The sequence below is a fragment of the Apus apus genome, chromosome 1 (genome assembly GCF_020740795.1).
Source record: "Apus apus isolate bApuApu2 chromosome 1, bApuApu2.pri.cur, whole genome shotgun sequence".
NCBI classification, from domain to species: Eukaryota; Metazoa; Chordata; class Aves; order Apodiformes; family Apodidae; genus Apus; species Apus apus.
In genome coordinates this window covers 76,202,435-76,221,034 of record NC_067282.1, presented here as the reverse complement: position 1 = coordinate 76,221,034, position 18,600 = coordinate 76,202,435, and the positions used below count along the sequence as shown (strand labels likewise).

Below are 18,600 nucleotides of genomic sequence, written 5' to 3'. Positions count from 1 at the left end.
TCTGGTGAAAAACCCCTCCCCACCTTTCCAGTAGGCCCTCTTCAGGTACTGGAAGGCCACTATAAGTTCTCCCCAAAGCCTTCTCTTCTCCAGGCTAAACAGCCCCAACTACCTCAGTCTGTCTTCACAGCAGAGGTGCTCCAGCCCACTGACCATCTTATCTTCATGGCCCTTCTCTGGCCTGTGTCCAACAGCTCCATGTCTTTCCTGTGCTGAGGACACCAGAACTGTACACAGTACTCCAGGTGGGGTCTCCCCAGAGCAGAGCAGAGGGGCAGAATCACCTCCCTGGCCCTGCTGGCCACACTTCTTTTGATGCAGCCCAGGATGTGTTTGGCTCTCTGGGCTGTGAGCTCACACTGGTGGCTCATGTCGAGCTTCTCATCAACTACCATCACCAAGTCCTTCTCCTCAGGGCTGCTCTCCAGCCATTCTCCCCCCCAGCCTGTATTTGTGCTAGGGGTTGTGCCGACCCAGGTGCAGGACCTTGCACTTGGCCTTGTTGAACTTCATGAGGTTGGCAAGTGCCCACCTCTTCAGCCTGTCAAGGTCCCTCTGGATGGCATCCCTTCCCTCTAGGGTGTCAACCACATAACTTGGTATCATCAGCAAACTTGCTGAGGATCCTGCACACACCTTGCACTAGGAAGCAGTCATATTTAACACTAACTAATGATTCATTATTACATCTCAAAAATAAAAATTGATGTCAGAGAAACACACAAAGCAACAAAGGCATCACCTAATTACCTTGATAAAGTGACTACATGCTTAGTATAGACATTGGGAAATACATGCTTATGAAACAGAAACATCGCTTATGCTATCTCTAAATTACAGGAAGATTATTTAATCCTGAGTATTGTAGGGTGTGTGGACCCTCTGAGTAGCAGTGAAATCTGTAGGGAGTTGGTGGAAATTCCACCTGGGTCTTAATTTCAATACAGTCTGTTCAAATTTTTTCCAGTATAATAGGATTCATCCATCCACAAGATGCAAAGAAGAGGAAAAGTTAGTGTAATACTGCTGGTGGTTTGGGTGGGGGGGTTTTGAGTCATTTTTTTGTTTGTTTGGTTGGTTGTTTTTTTAAACCTTGCAGAGTAAGAGTTGTAACAGCAGAGCTCAACATAAAACCAGGTATCACTTGTAGTTCAGTCAACAAGTGGTACAATTTGTAAAATTAGCTGCTTCACATGTCCATTGCCTCACTAAATCAACCCTGACTTTAAAGAGGTCTGGACCTTTGCTTTGAAAATGCTTTCAAAGTACATATCAACAAACTGATAAACCTCACAAAACAGTGATTTGTAAAGGTTTATTATCCTGTAAATACTTTGACTTAAACTAAAAACCATGCTAACACTTCCTCCAGTTACGAGTTATACAACCTGTTTATTTTGGTGCATCTCATTCAATGGGGACCAAGAATAGTCCCCTCCTCCTACCAGCTCTTCACCTCCACAGCTTTTTTCAGCTTCGAGTTTACCTACCAGCAGGCTAAAGGAGTCATCTAGTGGCCACAGACAATTCCTGCAGCCTCATCAGCTTCTGCAGTCCGGCTGTCAGGGTGAGACACAAGATGTTTGAATCCTTAAAGCACATGCAGCACTGACAAGAGTCCACTGGCAGAGCTCCAGCTGACGGACCATTACCTGAACTGTGATACAGTCCTAGCAGATAGGTTCATGATATTCCATGTTCATGTTCCCTGTCACACTCTTAAATGTTGGCTTCCCAATCCTGGCCCACATCAAGGCCAAATTCAAGTTCTGCCCTCCTTAAACATGCTTGGGGGTAGACACAGCTGTGTTGCTTCTAACCCACATGTAGCTCACCATTCCTTTTCAGGGCCAGGTAAAGAGAGTCTCTAAGTAACATCACTACACATGCAAAGCATCAGTTCAAGTGACAGTCTTGCCCACCAGTTAAAGAGCAAAACACCAGCACAGCAAGCTAACTCATCTTACTCATTTCCCATCCCTCCTCCACCATAAACTTGCTGCGTAGGTTTGGACAAAGCATGTAAGTATTCAGGCAAGGTATCTCAGTCATGGAAGAACTATCTGCCTAATCACATGCAAAACTCAGTAAGAACCATAGTACGTTCAACTGGTATTCTAAGTATGATTTAAAATAACACATTGATAAACAGTTATTATCTATAAAAAACTTTTTAAGCTTCATAAAAATCTGTAATGGCTTAACAGCTCTCTGTTCAACATGTCCAGTCAGGTAAACTCAAGAAATTTAAGCCACTATAATTTTACTTGAAAACCTCAAATATTCAACCCTCAGATGATCATTTAAACTACATTCGAAATAAAAAAAGTGAAAAAGGAGTACTGATTTTCCACATAAAAACCTTATTTTGAAACAAACTTGGATTTTTACCAATTTTTGCTACTCTGTCTTAATGTGTCACCTGTTGAGTGACTGAACTGCAGGCAGCTGACCAAAGAGCAAGACTGCCTGAAGTTTCTTTTTGCTCCTGGAAATCATTTTGCTGCAATACTAATCCAGGCTCTTGTAACAAGGCATTGATATTCTGCCTTCACAGACTAGACTGCAATTTACATCTTTATTTTTTAAATGTTTGCTCAGAAGCAAATCTAATGCAGTAAGCACCAGGAGTTAAAAATTCTCTCCCCCAATTTTCTAACACACAAACACACACACTACCTATGCACTTTAATTTAACTTAATCTTGGCAGCAGCAGCCCTATCTCCCAGAAATCAGAAACTATATATAATCTTCAGTCCTCTCACAGATAAGCCGAAAGACTTACTTCAATCCATACTCAACCTGTGTGACTCAGAGCCTCTATCTCCCTCCATCACCTCAGTCAGAAAGATGCCACCTAGCTTTCCCCATCAATCCTATAAATCACTTAGGTAATTCAAGTGAAAAGTGATATAAAAAGGCAAACTATCATTATGGTATTAATAAGGAGTTCTGACCTATTTTAGACCGCAGTTGAAGGTGGTATAGTTGTGATACCACCGTTTTCCAACAGGTGAAGAAAAGCAAGCCTTGCCAGCCTTAATGTCAGAGTTCAACAGAGAAGGTTCCTTCAAAATCGTGTAGCACAAGAAGCAGGTAACTGATGTTTAAAGCTAGCGTTTAGCTTTAAACTAGTTTAGTTCAGCCATCCTCTGATCCCTGCAGGTAACACCTCCACCTTGCTTGTCCACAGGTCAAGCAAATAAAGTGTGGGTGAGATCTGCCTTACATGGAGGGCCTGGAGAAAAACTGGCTCTAAAGCACATTTATTTCTGTAAGGCGAGAGACGTTATCCTCTTAGGTCAGTAAATGACCAAGAGGTGTTTCTTGCCATTCACTATTCAGGAGGCCCAGTCATGGAGATGCCCAGAAGCCAGAAAACAGTGTAGCAGCACTCTGAGGTTGCCACAACCTGGATCTATTTTGCTTCAGTTTTTAAAACAAGCCTAATTTGTATTGTCAATAAAAATAATATTGATATTCTGCAGTATTAACTGGCTAACATCATATGAAGGGTAAGCCTACTCTTCTCTTAAGACTTGAATACAAATTTATCCCATTCAAATTTTATTTCTCAATTTTGTTTACATATTTTGCATGTAAGATCCTCCTCGGAAAAAGCAATGAAAGAGCAGCTTTACTGCTGGTCTAAAACAGCATGCCAAAAATGTCACTGATTAAATGAGTAGCAGACAGTAATAGAGACCTACTGATTTATACTGTGCTAGGCCAAGTCACATCGCTCTGTCTCACACCATGCTTTCAGTGAACTGCAAAGAGTGAGGAGAAGTAACAGTCACTCAAACCCACTTTATTCTGCTATTACAAGAAAGATGCACCCACTTTTGTTATTAAATACATATATGTACACACATAGACAAATATGTTTAAGTGTGTATGTATCTACATACATTTTTTTGCAGCTACATGGAAGATAAAAACAAAAACCACACTATAGGCTGGTTTGCAAAGCAGCCACACAGCCAACAGTGGCAGAGTTGAATAAAAAGACAAGAAATGGCAAAATACCACAGCGACTCTTAAAGTATCTACCCACATCTGTGCACCAAAATTAAAACACGAAGTTCCTTCATTGTAAAGAGGTAGGCGCTGGTCTCTTCTCACAAGTAACTGGTAATAGAACAAGAGGAAATGGCCTCAAGCTGCACCAGGGGAGGTTTAGACTAGACATTAGGAACAACTTTTTCTCCAAAATCGTTGTTAGACATTGGAACATTTTGCCCAGGGAGGTGGGTTGAGTCACCGTCTCTGGATTTGTTTAGAAGTCATCTATATGCGGTGCTTGGGAATATGGCTTAGTGCTGGCCTTGGTAGAGCAGGGTTAATTGTTGGATTGTTACTGGTAGTGATTCTGTGATTCTGGAGTTTCTACTACTTCTTAATATACAGATCAGCCAAAGCATGGTTGTGCTTTTTGTTAGTGCTGCAAATACCTGGGCTGATACACCTCCTTTTAATAAAAGGTTTATTATATTGATCAGACTTCTATGACCCCAGAAGACAGCCATAATTTGTCTTCCCTAAAGGTCTTATCACAGACTACCTGCGACCTTTGGTTACCTGGGCAGCTACCTCCCAACCACAGATGTTTCACAAAGGAAGCATATTATACTCATCTTCCAGAAATGGCATGATTTTACACAATTATTTCCAGGTATAATTCAAGGAGACTGATCACCTTAAACACATCACTGACTAAAGCATAAGCATCTCCAGACAAACTCTCTTTGCACCTTAATTCCTCAGCTGACATCAGCTAAACAATACCAGTCAACTGAAGATGCTTTTCTAAGGGCCCTGCCCTCCTGTCATTCCTCAGCTTGCTGACCTGCAGGACAAGCTGAAATACCTCTCACAGAACTGTCAGAAGCAAAGGATTTATCTGCTTTTATGTACATTTGTCAACCCATACTGCAGGAAATTTCATCAGAAGCAAGAGTGTAAATTGCTGATGATATTTTAATATCTGAAAGCTCAGCTGGAAAGTACCTTTTTTTCCTCTGCCTAATCACCATTTCACCGATGCAGCAACTTGGATTCCTTGTCACACTCGAGGTCCACCAGACAGCAGATGTCCATACCTTCAGTCAACATTTCCAGGTGGAGATTCATAATTCACAGAGCTTAGTGGCATCTACCAGAGCCTCAGTCATTCAGTAAAAGCCCAGCATCTAATTCTGAAAGCCTCTACCACAGACATATTCCTGTTATCATTTTGAATGAACCACGAACAAGATAGATGGGAAAGCCTCAGTTGTGCTGCTAGAACTGTCTTTTTTAAATGGGGTCTGGCTAGCTAGCTGCCTTCTTGTAGCCTTGAAGGAGGAGAAAATAGCTTAAATCTAGTAACCCTTTATTGGCCTGACTAACAAGCACCCAGTTCTTAACAGAGTTCTATCAACATGGGAGGTACTACTGCTGACATTCTGTCAATGTACACAGGCCCACATGGAATTTGCTTACAGTTTTACCCAATAAACTTGCAAGTGTTTACACACCCAGTTGCTATTTCTGAGTTACTCCATACAGTAACAAGCTTCAAGGGGCATCATCAGTCACAAAAAGAAAGTAATTCAGCAAAGTACGGAACACATATAGCTACATTACTATGCTTTTAAACTAAATGTTTGTGTAGCCAGCTGGGAACAGGAAAACTCAAATTATTTTCACTTCTCTTACAGACAGTTTCACGTTTGAATTAGTTTGGGAAACATATTATTTGAACATCTGCACAAAGATATCCCTTCAATTTGAAAATATTCTCACCTCCCAGTATAAAAAAACCCCACCACCCTACCTTACAGTAGTCACCTAGCAGATGGAAGATGAGGGATCCATTTTGAGTAGCTTTACTCTGCACTGGATGCTGTTTATCTTTAGTTGAAATGCACAAGTTTTTACAGTAGCATCTTTTGGGGCTGCTTTTGAAAAAAAACATCCTCTGTGAAGCATTACAGAAAATATGTTCTGCCATACTTAAGTTTCACATCTCAGAAATCTCAGATGGTGCCAAGGTTTCAACTAGGGTTAGCTGGCCATCAGGGAAGACTGTGTCCCAAGGCAGCACACCACAGCAGCTTCCTGCACCACCACAGCTGTGAATCTGCTTCCCACCATGAAGCTCACCCAGTATCATCTTGGGATGGAAGTCCATGAAGAGCGATGCTGCCATTACAGCATGTCCATGAAGGTGGACACAACACTGTTAGAAGGTGTTAGAAGGTGCTGCAACAGGTGCAGCAACTCTACAACCTCACCAGCCAAAGCTGTGTCCTTACAGAATCATGGTAATGGCCCAGCTGCATCGACTCCTGAGGGGCTAGGTTCCTCAAATTCAGCTGTCATTTGCTAACAAAGAAAGTCCTATCTTGGATTTGCTCTCATTAACTGGCTTCTCCACTTACAGGAAGAGGAGAGAGACTTGGTTTTCCCTCCAAAAGAAAGATATAATAAAACCAAAACGTCAATTTTAATATTTTTTTGTATGCTTGGGATTCTAGGTAGTTCTTTCAATCCTTCTGGTTTTATAAAAGTCAACTGAATTTCATGCTGTGCAAGCTTGATAGGAACATTTAAGTAAGTTCTCATTCTCATCCTGAAACTACCATTCCTTTTGTTCCTCTCTGAAAAACACAATTTTTGTTTTGTATAGTTTTCATGGGACAATATCTTCTTGCAGCTTAGGGTACTGTAAACTATTACTCAAAAATCTGAAGAGTCGATGTACCACATTTTGCTGTGGCTTTTCAGGTTACTTTGGTTGCTAAGAGAAGTAGAGATTATTATTTTCAACTCTTCACTATCTGAACAACTTCCAAGCAAAGCAAACATTGATCCTTATGACAAAATCCACTAGCATGGATTTCAGTACTTGCACAGAGTCTCGAAGAGGGTAACAAAGCCCTGAACAAATGCACGGGTCTACACTAGCAAATCTCAAAATCAGACATTTATCTTGGGATGTAATATTTGACTACCCTAGCCAAAATAGAGCCCCAGGGAATTCATGTAGAAAAATTTATCCCTGCTTTTTGCAGCACCTAATACACATAACAAAAGCTTTAAAACCACTAACAAAAACTTCCTGAACTCTACAAATCACACATAAGCAACAACAATCACCTTGCTATCTAGAAAACAAACAAAAAATACTATAGTACTGCCCACAAATAAGTATTCTTCTCCATGCTACTGAAGGAGAAGCTACCTTTTCTTTTAGAGATCCTCTACCAGTAGCCAAAATCTCAGAGTAACTGATCATATGTACAATTGACAGCATCAACTCCAGATTTATATTTAACCAGCACCTCGAATCTGTAGTAAAATGGTATTCTACATCCTGACGGACCTACCTTGCTAAAATCGCTTATCAAATACACTCACTGGAAGTTCCATGCAACTTTTAAGAACAGCCCAACATGCATGTTATGCTGGGTCACATGAAGTAAAGCTATGCAAGGCAGCACCTACTTCAGAAAGGATCACAGGAGAAAGATAAAAGCAACATCACAATTAAGACGTTATCTTCAGCATCAGTAGCTAACTAATGCTATCTGGACTGGAAACCATCTAGACTGCAAAATCACATTTAAAAGATGGACGTATGTCCCCAGTAAAAGAAATATTGACAAGAGTGGTCTATTTCTGGAGATACTTCCTTCTCCTCTTGTATTTTACTCAGCCTGCCCTTAAGGCTCTAGCTTGACAATCAGTAAGATAGCATAAGCCGGTTCTGAAGCCAAAAGCAGTCCTGTCCCTGGTCCTGCTCCTATTCAGCACACTCCTGGACCCTTTTTTGGGGTATCACAGCTGTTCAGTTCTCTGATCTTATTCATGACACAAAACATGATCCTGCCAATATTAGTGAGTTCCACCCTTAGTGGACAAGAAAAAGTTAAGCAAGTTAAAATCCCATTCATTTTAGCTATCATCAGTCCAGTACATTACACAACTGCAAAAAGAGTAGCACGGCCCGACGGGGTAGGATCCGAAGTGACTGACGCTGGGACTGTTTCTTTCAAGTGACAGTGTTGCCATTTAACATGGTGCTTCCTTATTACCTCTGTCAAATAAGTCTGAATCACTTCTTTGTCAGAGAGCTGTAGTTCAAATAATATATTGTATCTTGTATCTATGCTGAAAGTGTAGTCAGCATTACACATGTAATGAACTGAATGCGAAAAAGACTCTGGGACCCATACCCTTAACTCTTCATGCCTATAAATAGAGAGCACTTATTAACACCCTTGCAATCTCTCCAACAAGGAAGGACCCAACTTGCAGACAGAACTTCCCATTGCACTTCAATGCACTCCAAAATAAATTAACAAATTTCCACAAGTTAACAGAGGACCAGGTTGCCAAAACATGACAGAGAAATAGCAACTGCTTTGGACCCTAGCTGTCAGCAAGGCTGGAACATCAGTAGGAGTCCTTGACTCTACTGATACAGGTTGGACTTTTTACAGCCGCCTCCTATCGATCGGAAATAAAATTCTGAAGGTAAGTAAAAAGTGACTAAAATGGCACAGAAGTCTAGCAGCTGTTGAGCTTTATGCTTAACATCACGCCTGTGTTCTCAGTGCTGCAGAGTTTCTGAACTGACAGAATGCAAGTAAAAAGGTAGTAACACTGGTAAATAAGACTTAGGTACTTGGGCTCACATGAGAAATATATTTGCATCTACAGGATTAAGCACATTTTTCACACATTTCTTGTGGAAACAACAGCATTTAGAATTCTCTTTGGAATCAACACACTGAGGCAAATGGGCACGCATCATCTTTCTAAAATACTGATATGAACAGCACATAAAACTTCTTTAACCATGGTTTTATCCTTCAGAGGAATGTCATAACATGGTTAATTTCTTAAGCACAAGTCTATAGCAAGAAGTATATTCAGCAGCAATGAATTTACAGATTGCATGGAGGCAAAACCATGCAGTGTAGTGCACACAGCACCTGTAATGAAATACAAAAGATGTAAAGCCATCCATGACTGGAATTTTTTTTAATTCCTATACAACGCTCTACCACTACCACAGACTGGACAATGAAAGTGGTTTGATGTTTTTCTTTTGAACCTTATGTGTTTATCTACAAAGCTGTTCAACCACAAGTGGTGTGACCCTGTGATACAACACACTTAGAATATACGCTCCTACCTGCCTCACAACTGAAAGCAGCAGTGCTCATTTTCACCAAGGAAAAAAGCAAAGTCAGTCACATCCCAAAACGTTAACACAAATCAACCCCCAGTTTCTAATTTATCATACCTCTCTCATTTTTCATCAGAACCCAAACTTCTTGACACTGAAGTTTCCCTGGAACTACTTTCAGTACAGCTACTGATGAACTTCACTAAGAAAGAAGTATCCCTCACTCCCACAACTAAGCAAACAGTAAATTTGTTCCATTTTATAGCAGGACCAATCATTTCAACTCGGCGTTACAGAAAAGAGCTACTCAGAGCGTGCACTCTGGTTTGGATCAAGAGCACAAGCAACCCTGGTCAGGCCTCAGAGCTTGGGACACATCACATCTCCCGTGATTCCAATCAAGATCCTTGATTTCTTTCTGTAGTCCTTTGTCACCTGGGGAGCAGCTCAGACCTGTGGAAGTGCCCCACTGCTGTCATGGCAGCATCCAACACCCAGCTGGCCCACCACAGCTACGCTTTTTGAGTGGCTTCTTACAAAGAGTCCTCTGCAAAATCACTCAAAGCACCACAGTCAGAATGAACAAAATTGTCCCATTAGTATCACTGTCCACAGGCATTAATGAGAAGACAGCAAAAGGATACCACAACACAAAGGAAGGAGCAATGTGCCTCCAGTTATGGAACAATGATTTTAGAGCTCTGTTAGAAGGCACACACAGAACGATGCTCACCTGTTCACAAAACCAAAAGTTGTTTAATGAACCTGTGGTACTGACATTCTTCACTCCATAGAGAAAAATAATTTAAAAAAATATTTTAGAACATCACAACAATGTAAGAAGATGTGTTTCTTTACAAGTTGTCAGCTTGTTGCAACTGAGGTAGTCTTCCAAACAACCTGTTTTCTCTCAACCAACCTAGCTTTCATCCTGAGGGATGCTCAGCAAGTGTAAACATTTTTTGTTTGTTTTGTTTTTCTTCTGTGTAATTTTGTTTCCACAAATTATAAAGTCAGGTTATTCCCTCATATTCACCACATTATTCTGGATCCACAGTTATGGCTAAATCACTGTCAAGTCTCTTTCTGCCATTATTCAATTCACCTAAAAGCTCTGAAACTACCTATTGGGAGTTTTTTTTTTCCTCTTGGAAGTTGTCTGGAGTGAACCTTACCTTTATCATCTGTCCTTTATGGCTATATTCATGCCATATCTAGCAACACTTTCAATGAAATAAAAACGTATTTCCCCACTATTTATAAAAAAAAAAAACAAACCACAACTTTCATTGACTACAGTTCTCTGCTACAGCAAAATCCATCACTTCCTGAGCATACTCCATTACAGTATTAGTAGGAGCAAAAGCATCTAACCGGAGAGCGTAACAACGTAATTGCTCATTTCTTGTTGTTGAGCCCGGGATGGGTCGTGACTCTTGGTTCCACCTCCAGCAACTCCCCGGCCCTACGCGACGCAGCAGCGGCGGCGGCGGCACTCACCTCCTTCGCCTTCCCCCGTCACAGCCCTGGCACAGGAATGGTTTCGGTGCAGCAGCCTACCATTCTGCCTACAGCTCTGCCTCGCCGCAACAGAACCCAATCAGCACGACGCCGCTTTTCCACCTTGGCGTGCTCGCCTGCCAGGAGAAAAAAAAAGAGCCTGCAGCCACCCATCCAAAAAAAAAATATATATCTAAAAAAATTAAATAAATAAAAAAAGCAACTCCGGACCGACGAAAATAACTCTTTTTCAGGGGAGGAGTAACAGCGTGCGGAGGAGCAGGAGAAGCAGGAAGCTGATCTCAGCGGCGCGGGGAGCGCGGCCGGGCCGGGCCGGGCCGAGGCGGGGCGGGGCGGAGGGCGAGGAACGGCGGACGGGGCGCGGAGAAGCGGCGCGGCGACTGGCGGCTGAGAGCGCGGGGCTGCGGCCGCACGGCCAGACAGACACCCCCCCCCCCCCCCCGCCTTGCCCGACCGACCGACCGCCCCGCGTTACGGCTGCGGCGGCCGCCAGCACCCCCGGCCCCGCAACACACACCGCACCCAGGGACCTGCCCCCCGCACCGCGCGGGCCGACGTCAGGGGCGGCGCGGGCCCCGCGCAGCGGCGCTCACCGCGCAGGTAACCGGCCCCGCCACCGGCCCCGCAGCGCCCCCCGGCCCCGCAGCGCCCCCCGGCCCCGCGTCCACGCCTGAGCCGGCCTGACACGGCGCGTCCTGCGTGCGGGGACGGATGCAAGGCTCCTGCTCTCCTACCTGGGGGGGGGGGGAAGGAAGAACTCTTTCGTGCGCCTTATAAAAACAGCAGATGGTGGTGTCTGCTGAAAGATGGGGCTGCCATGTTCGGCGCGGAACTAACTTCTCTTGAGGAAGTTGTTAAAAAGAAAAAAATAAAAGGCAGGGGGCGGTGGGGAAGAGAGTCTTGAGGAGAGAACGGCTTCAAGGACTGCACGGCTTTTCAGGCCAAAATCCAAACCCGCACCGAGCTGCGGCTTCAACTCGGTACCAGCCTCTCCCACCCTGTGCGAACCTTCCCTCCCTCTCCAAGGCAGAGCTGCGGTGGGCTAGCCCCACCAAGGCCCCCCACTTCCCAGGCTGCAGGGTCCCGTCTCCCCCCCGGGTCCCCAGGAGGGCCCATTGGGCTCCGGCAACACGGGGCTCCCCGCCTGCCTTCCCGGCCTCCGCAAGAGTCAGGCTGCGCCTGCCACCTGCCACGCTGACCCCACCAACAAACCTGGCTCCCGAGGAACCTATCCTTAGGATAGCCTTATAGAAACCCACACAAAAGACAGCAATGTATGACATCCTAAATAAATGGGAGCTTAGAAAGCAAAATGTTGAGGGAAAGCCAAAAAGACACAAGGCAAGGTGGACTGACTACCCCGGGAGCCACCAGCCATTGTTTCAGAAGAATTAAAACCCATGGCTGAAAACAGCATGTCAACGGATCTTCCCAACACTCACACAGCCAGGATTTGATCCATACCTCTCAGCAAAAAGCAGACAATCCCCGTGCATTCATGGTTATTCTAAATGAGACCACGGAGATAACCATGGAGAATATTCCTACCTACCTACTTGTCTTTCTCTCTTTCAGGTCTGAATGTTTTGCTACATTAGCTTTGCACAGCAACATCTTCAGGTACTTTACACTAGTGGTACAGAGGGGACACGGGACCAAAACAAAATGGTAAATAAGTTAAAGTCAAGTTCCTACACTTCTGAAAATCCTGTCTGATGTTCTCTACACTAGTGACAGAAAAAGGGAAATGAAGCAAGGTGGCCAACTAATTTTACCTTTACCGCTTACTTAATATATTTTCTTATCTGCTCAATACAGGAACCTGTAGCATCTCTTCAACTCGTATTTGGAAAATCCTGTTCCACAAAATTATGAAACCTAGCCACTTCTAACCAAGCATTTAATGACTCCTTTGATACTCACTGCCTTGTTAACTTTTTGACACTGCTTCAAAGTATGTCCTACACTCAGTCTGCAGTCAAATCCAGAATGAGCTGGAGACATCACACCTCTTTCCCTACCTCTCTGCAAAGCCTGCTGGCCCTTACTTCCAAGAGTGGATAGAGAGGACCTATGCCTTTGACTTCAGCCCTGCTATTCAAATTGATATTCAGTTTTGAAAGGGCACTTCTTGGTCCTCCCAAATACTGGCCTGGTATGCTGTTGCTACAGTGTACTAGCCTCCTTCCTCCTCTCAACTTCTTCAGTTCAAGTACGCATGTACACCAGTGAGTATTTAATTAGATACAGAAGTGCAACCTCTGGCACTCATGACATGATAACCAAAGACAATCTATTCTAGCTACCTAGAGAACACCAGAAGCACTTTACAAAAAAAAAAAAAAGCTTTCTTAGTAAATAAAAATAATTAACCAGTTTATGAGATTGACTAACAAATCACTTTAGGCACATCTTTAACTTCAGCAATAAACATCTTTAACAGCAAAGACACTTCATTAATTTCAGTCTATCTTGACTCAGTAACAAACTAAAACACACGTATTCAGAAGTAACTTGCTATAATTTATTTTGCAAACAATTTTTACATATTCTTAAAGTCTCTCCTCTATTAGTCTACTTCAGTCTGTTGCTACTGAAAGGACTTTATCCGTAGGATGACAAGTCATACAAAGAAAAAGTTGGGGAGACACCAACTAAACTATTGCATTGTTTTCAGTACAAAAAGCTCCATTTCTTTAACCCTGCCTTTCTACGCAAGAAACTTCCTTGAGAAACTACAGTAGCATCTGCTTGTACTACAAACAATTCTTCTCTGCTTCTTTGCCCCTCTCAAGTTCCCTTGACTAAGGTCACCAAAATAACAAGTAGATGTTAAAATCAAAGTCTACCATTTGCAGGATTTCAGGGGCAGGACAGTGAAAGCCATTATTAGGCAGCCATTCTTCTCAAAATGTAGTAATTTGTGCTTAACACTACCAAACAGACTCAAGTCACTATCTTTGCTGGCGAGGTCTCCAACTTCTGTACAGATACAGCGTTAGATCAGCAGCTTTTACACTGCAGTCATTATTTCCTGCTGGTCTGCAAAAGTAACTAAGAAGACTAGTCCACTGCTGGTAGGTTCACATTCAATTTTTCAGACACCTGTATCATCAAGAGGACACTTTTAGTGTTTTACAGTAATAATAATAAAAAAAAGTTCAAAACCCAGTACTCTGAATGGTGTAATTTTTTTTTTTTTTTTTCTCCACAGAGAGAATACAAATTTTTTGAAAGCCTGAAAATGGTCATGGAAAGGGATCATCTAATGTATAATACTCCTTTAGCTACTACACAGGATAAAAACCTACCTCAGAAAGAAGATATGAAGTAGGAAGTAGCAAGCACCTACAAGTGTACACACTCCTCTGCTTTCAACTCATTCACATACACTTAGAAGTCCAGGCAATTTGAAGGAAGTAGTTATATTCTGTACTCTTTCAACATTAAATTTTTATATTGCTTAAACTACAGTTGTCAAAATTCATGTATATGTGAAAATTTCTGATCTGTCATCCCCTATACATTAAAGGCAGGTGGAGATTAGGCACCAAATTGTCTCTGTATTTACTCAAAACAAGCTAGCCCAGAGACAGTTTGAACATAAATTTACTCATGCCATCAGTATACCTGTCTTCTCCTGAACTGACAAGGCAGGATGACCACTCCTGGCTTGTTACTCCAGCACTTTATGAGCATTAAAATTACTTAGAAAGTGACCAAAAAAAAACCAGAAAACCTGGTGGAAGAAGATACAAAGGGAAAAAATAACACTGATGGATTTAGATGGTTGAAAGCCTTCTCCTGCAGCAAGAAAATGTAATAGCAACAACCAAGGAAACAAACCTTTTGAGAACATAATTAAAATACTCCAAAACTTAACCTAGAAGTTCCTGTCCTTTAAGGCATGCAAACAAATTCCCCAATCAATCAAATTTGCAGTATCAGTCTACTACTGTAATCTTGCCTCCTGTAAAAGTGGCAAAAGAATTGTACTCACATAGACATACAGCATTTGCAGCAATATTAATAAATTATAATATCCACTGAAGATAAATATTTTTTTCCAATGCCACAAAGGAATTCAGTATTAATCACTAAATCTAGACAAAGTCACAACTCAGCTCAAAATGGATACGATCTCCCAATCCAATGCTTATATAACTCTCCAATAACACAGTTAATGTAACACTAAACAGAAATTAATTCATAAACCTTTCCAGAAAACACCATTAACAATCTGTGCATTCAGAAATAGCAGAATCACCATTTTAATGATTCCAAGATCTCGGCATTTCTTAGAAGTTGTCTCAAATATTTTCTTATGTGCACATGTATGCACAAAATCCTTTTGAGCTATGCAGTACATGAACAGCACACAGGCAGCAGCAATTTTCCATCACCAGAAAGGCACTGCCCCATTAGCTACTACACACATCCACACGTCACAAGTGTCAGAACAACTTCAGGTACAAATGTCACACACAACGTGTAAATTACCCAAGCCAAAAATCCTACCATAAGCAGCAAGCTGTCCTGTTTTATCCCTCCCCCACACTGTTATCCTGAGAAGTTAAATCCCAGTTCTTCTCTGCTATAGGTGGGAGGCACTCAGATACTTCATACTATGTGGCAGAGCAAAATCCTAATATGGTTCCCCCATTTTTACCTTTATTACCAGAAGATGATACTGGCAAGGTCAGAGATGCACAAGTTTACTTCTCACAATGTAAGATCACGTATTAAAAAACCCTCACCACATTTCCAGGATCAGAATTTCTTAAGATTAGGAGAGTTTTGTCTAGTTTTTGCTTTAAGAATAATGAGAGCTGTTCTCCATGAAATAAAAATGCAAAAGACTTTTTAAAAGAAAACTGCATTAGTATAATCTACTGTATTTTCTCATTCTCCTATCAGAAACAATTTATTAGAAATACATCAACTTCTGTTTTTTAGAACAACCCAGTTTTCTTCGTAATGTACTGCTGCAATATTCTTTAAGCATATTCTTAAAAGAGATGCAAAGTTTCAAAGACCAGTTGCAAAGAAAGCTATTTCACTCTGCTAATTTGAATCAAGCTTTATGGTTCCTATCATGCCCCCGAATAGAAAACTAACTGTGATAAAACATCAAGCCCAATTAGAAACAGCCACTACACACAACTATTTATTTGAATTATTTCCTTTAGAGTATGTGTAATTGTTTTCACAGAATCCTTTAGGATTTGGGCCACCTAGTATCATCTTTTCTTCAGAGGAAAAAAAAAAAAAAAAAAAAATCACATCTCATTCACAAGGTACTTCACTGAATTCAAATCTCGATACTCTCATTTAATTTATTTTAATAAAATGCTGGAAAACCACCATGGCAGCCAGAGTTCCGCATTAAGGACACATGCTTTTCTTCAGGTTACAGTATTAGCTTGCACATTAGAAAGCTCAAATTTAGCACTTATTTGAACAATAAAATAGTGACCAAGTGCAATGTAAGACTTCAGCACCAGAACTAGAGCTCAGACTTTCGGAGCTTTGCCCCATTTGTACCACATTTGACAAAGTCCTGAAGCTTTGTTTTCGGCTATAAGCTATGATCTGTTCCTTTCAGATTTAAGAGCCAAAAATCTGACAGACTTCTGTAGGCATGGGAAGAATGTGGGGAACAAAGTGGGCAAGATTGAGAACACAGGTAGACAAGAAGTTATCCATGGGACAACAATGTGCCCTTCTGGCCAAGAAGGCCAATGGTATCTTGGGGTGCATTAGGAGGAGTGTCTCCAGCAGATCGAGGGAGGTTCTCCTCCCCCTCTGCTCGGCCCTGGTGAGACCTCACTTGGAGTATTGTGTCCAGTTCTGGGCTCCCCAGTTCAGGAGGGACAGGGATCTACTTGTTAGAGTCCAACGGAGGCTACGAGGATGATGAAGAGACTGGAACATCTGCCTTATGAGGAAAGGCTAAGAGACCTGGGGCTTTTCAGTCTAGAGAGGAGAAGACTGAGGGGGGATCTAATTAGTGTCTATAAATACATGAGGGCTGGGCATCAAGAAGGCAGGGACAAACTCTTTTCACTTGTGCCATGTGATAGGATGAGGGGCAATGGATTCAAACTTGAGCACAGGAAGTTCCACCTCAACATGAGGAAGAAGTTCTTTACTGTGAGGGTTACAGAGCACTGGAACAAGCTCCCCAGAGAGGCTGTGGAGTCTCCTTCTCTGGAGACTTTTACGACCTCTCTGGATGCCTTTCTGAGTGATCTGCCCTAGTTGTTTGTTTGGTGGGTTTTGTTGTTTGTTTTTGGTTTTGTTTGGGTTTTTTTCCTGCTCTGGCAATGGGGTTGGACTCAATGATCTTTGGAGGTCCCTCCAACCCCTAATATTCTGTGATTCTGTGACTTCAAGAAATGTGTTTTCTCCACATCTGTGGACAACTGGCAGCTGTGCCAGCCACAGCAGGAGTCTCTGTTGCAGCACCAAGCAGGAAAGGGAGTGAGCACATAGGAGAGATCAGGTCCCTGAAGGTGGGATGCCATCCCGTTCCTGGCATATCCAGCTTGTATTTTCCTCCATGAACATGCTTCCTAGAAAAGTAAGCAGGGCAGCAGAAACAGCAGGGAAATAATTTTCATTCGTTTTCACTTAAGAGCAAACGCAGCCTGACCTTTAAGTGTCTTTACACCATTTCAACCTTCAGCTGCTCTCCCACCTCCCCAGTCTCCCCTCCCACCCTTGCCCTCCAACAGCAGGGGCCCAGGCACTCCCATCCTGCCTCAGGGTGCCCTTTCCTCCACAGGGGTACACCAGCACACACCACAGCTTTGGCAACAGCCAGGCCTGGCACGGCCACCCCTGGGAAGCAGAGCTGCTAGAAGGACAGCTGGTCCCAGCCAAGGCCATCGCAGCTGTGAGCAAGGACAGAAGGACTCCTCCCTGGAAATCCTATGGCGGGGGGGGGAGGTTTATGCCAGCAAGAAAGCACCATGTTAATACAGTACCTGACATGCAAATCCAGAAAGTAAAGTAAAATTTTCAACCCTCCCAGTGGTTTTATGAGATGTCACCCAATCTTGAGCTGTTCTTTTATCACCAACTGCTTCCTCTGAATGACTGCAAATAAACTGAATTTGCCTCTGCAAAACCATGAATTAGCCTTGGCTAATCGCAAACTCACTTAAAAAAAAATAATAAAAAATTTCATCTCCAGTAATAAGTGTTGCTTTGGTTTTTATTCACCAGAGCAAAACACTTGCTGTAATCTCTCGTGACAATGTCCACTCTAAGCCAAAGACTTGACACCAAAGCTGGACATGTGAATCAGTGGCTATCACATGGTCTTTTCTAACTAAGAGTTTCTCTGTGTTTTGTCAGCATACTATCTAAAACTAAATGAGTCACTTTTCTCAATCAAAACCAAATATGACACTTTTTCTTCTCTGGTCTGTGGTTTTCTCCTCAGTGTTTTTGTGGGACTCTAAAGCTAAAAAAAGTTTCTCTTGTGCAACTTTTTACTTTACTATAAAATAATACAAAACAGATTACCAACATTCAAAACTGAACTTTTATTTCAAACACACAACCCCCCCTAAGAGAAACCCCTAAATCTGAACATTTTTACCTTCTATGCTATGTTCAGCCACCAAAAGCCAATGAACTATGTATACTGATTGATGCACATACAAATAGAGCAAACCTCTTCATCAGGGCTAATGGTACAGGTTTTGTGCATTCAAATATAAACACACACGTAGGGCACCACAGAAGAGGGTGGAGTCTCTTCCTGCCAGTCCAGCATGAATGCAATGAACACTGATGTTAATCTACATGTTAGCTACCTGCTTGTGTAAGTCCGGCAACAGCATTAATGTATTGTCCCTTCTGTAATATACAAGCAGGTTTTTTGTTT

The 18,600-nt window shown here is 42.4% G+C and overlaps 1 protein-coding gene across 12 annotated transcripts in view; it reads right to left on the bottom strand.

Annotated features, from left to right (window-relative positions):
• Positions 1-18,600, bottom strand: part of BBX (BBX high mobility group box domain containing) — a 145,217-nt gene that overhangs the window by 100,210 nt on the left and 26,407 nt on the right. For 5 of the 12 annotated variants that reach the window (XM_051623973.1, XM_051623952.1, XM_051623991.1 and 2 more), the window contains one exon: positions 10,683-10,819. The exons of the other annotated variants lie outside the window; for them this stretch is intronic. The gene's annotated coding sequence lies outside the window, so the exon portion shown is untranslated. The remainder of the gene's footprint in view (positions 1-10,682; positions 10,820-18,600) is intronic. 12 annotated transcript variants of the gene reach the window in all.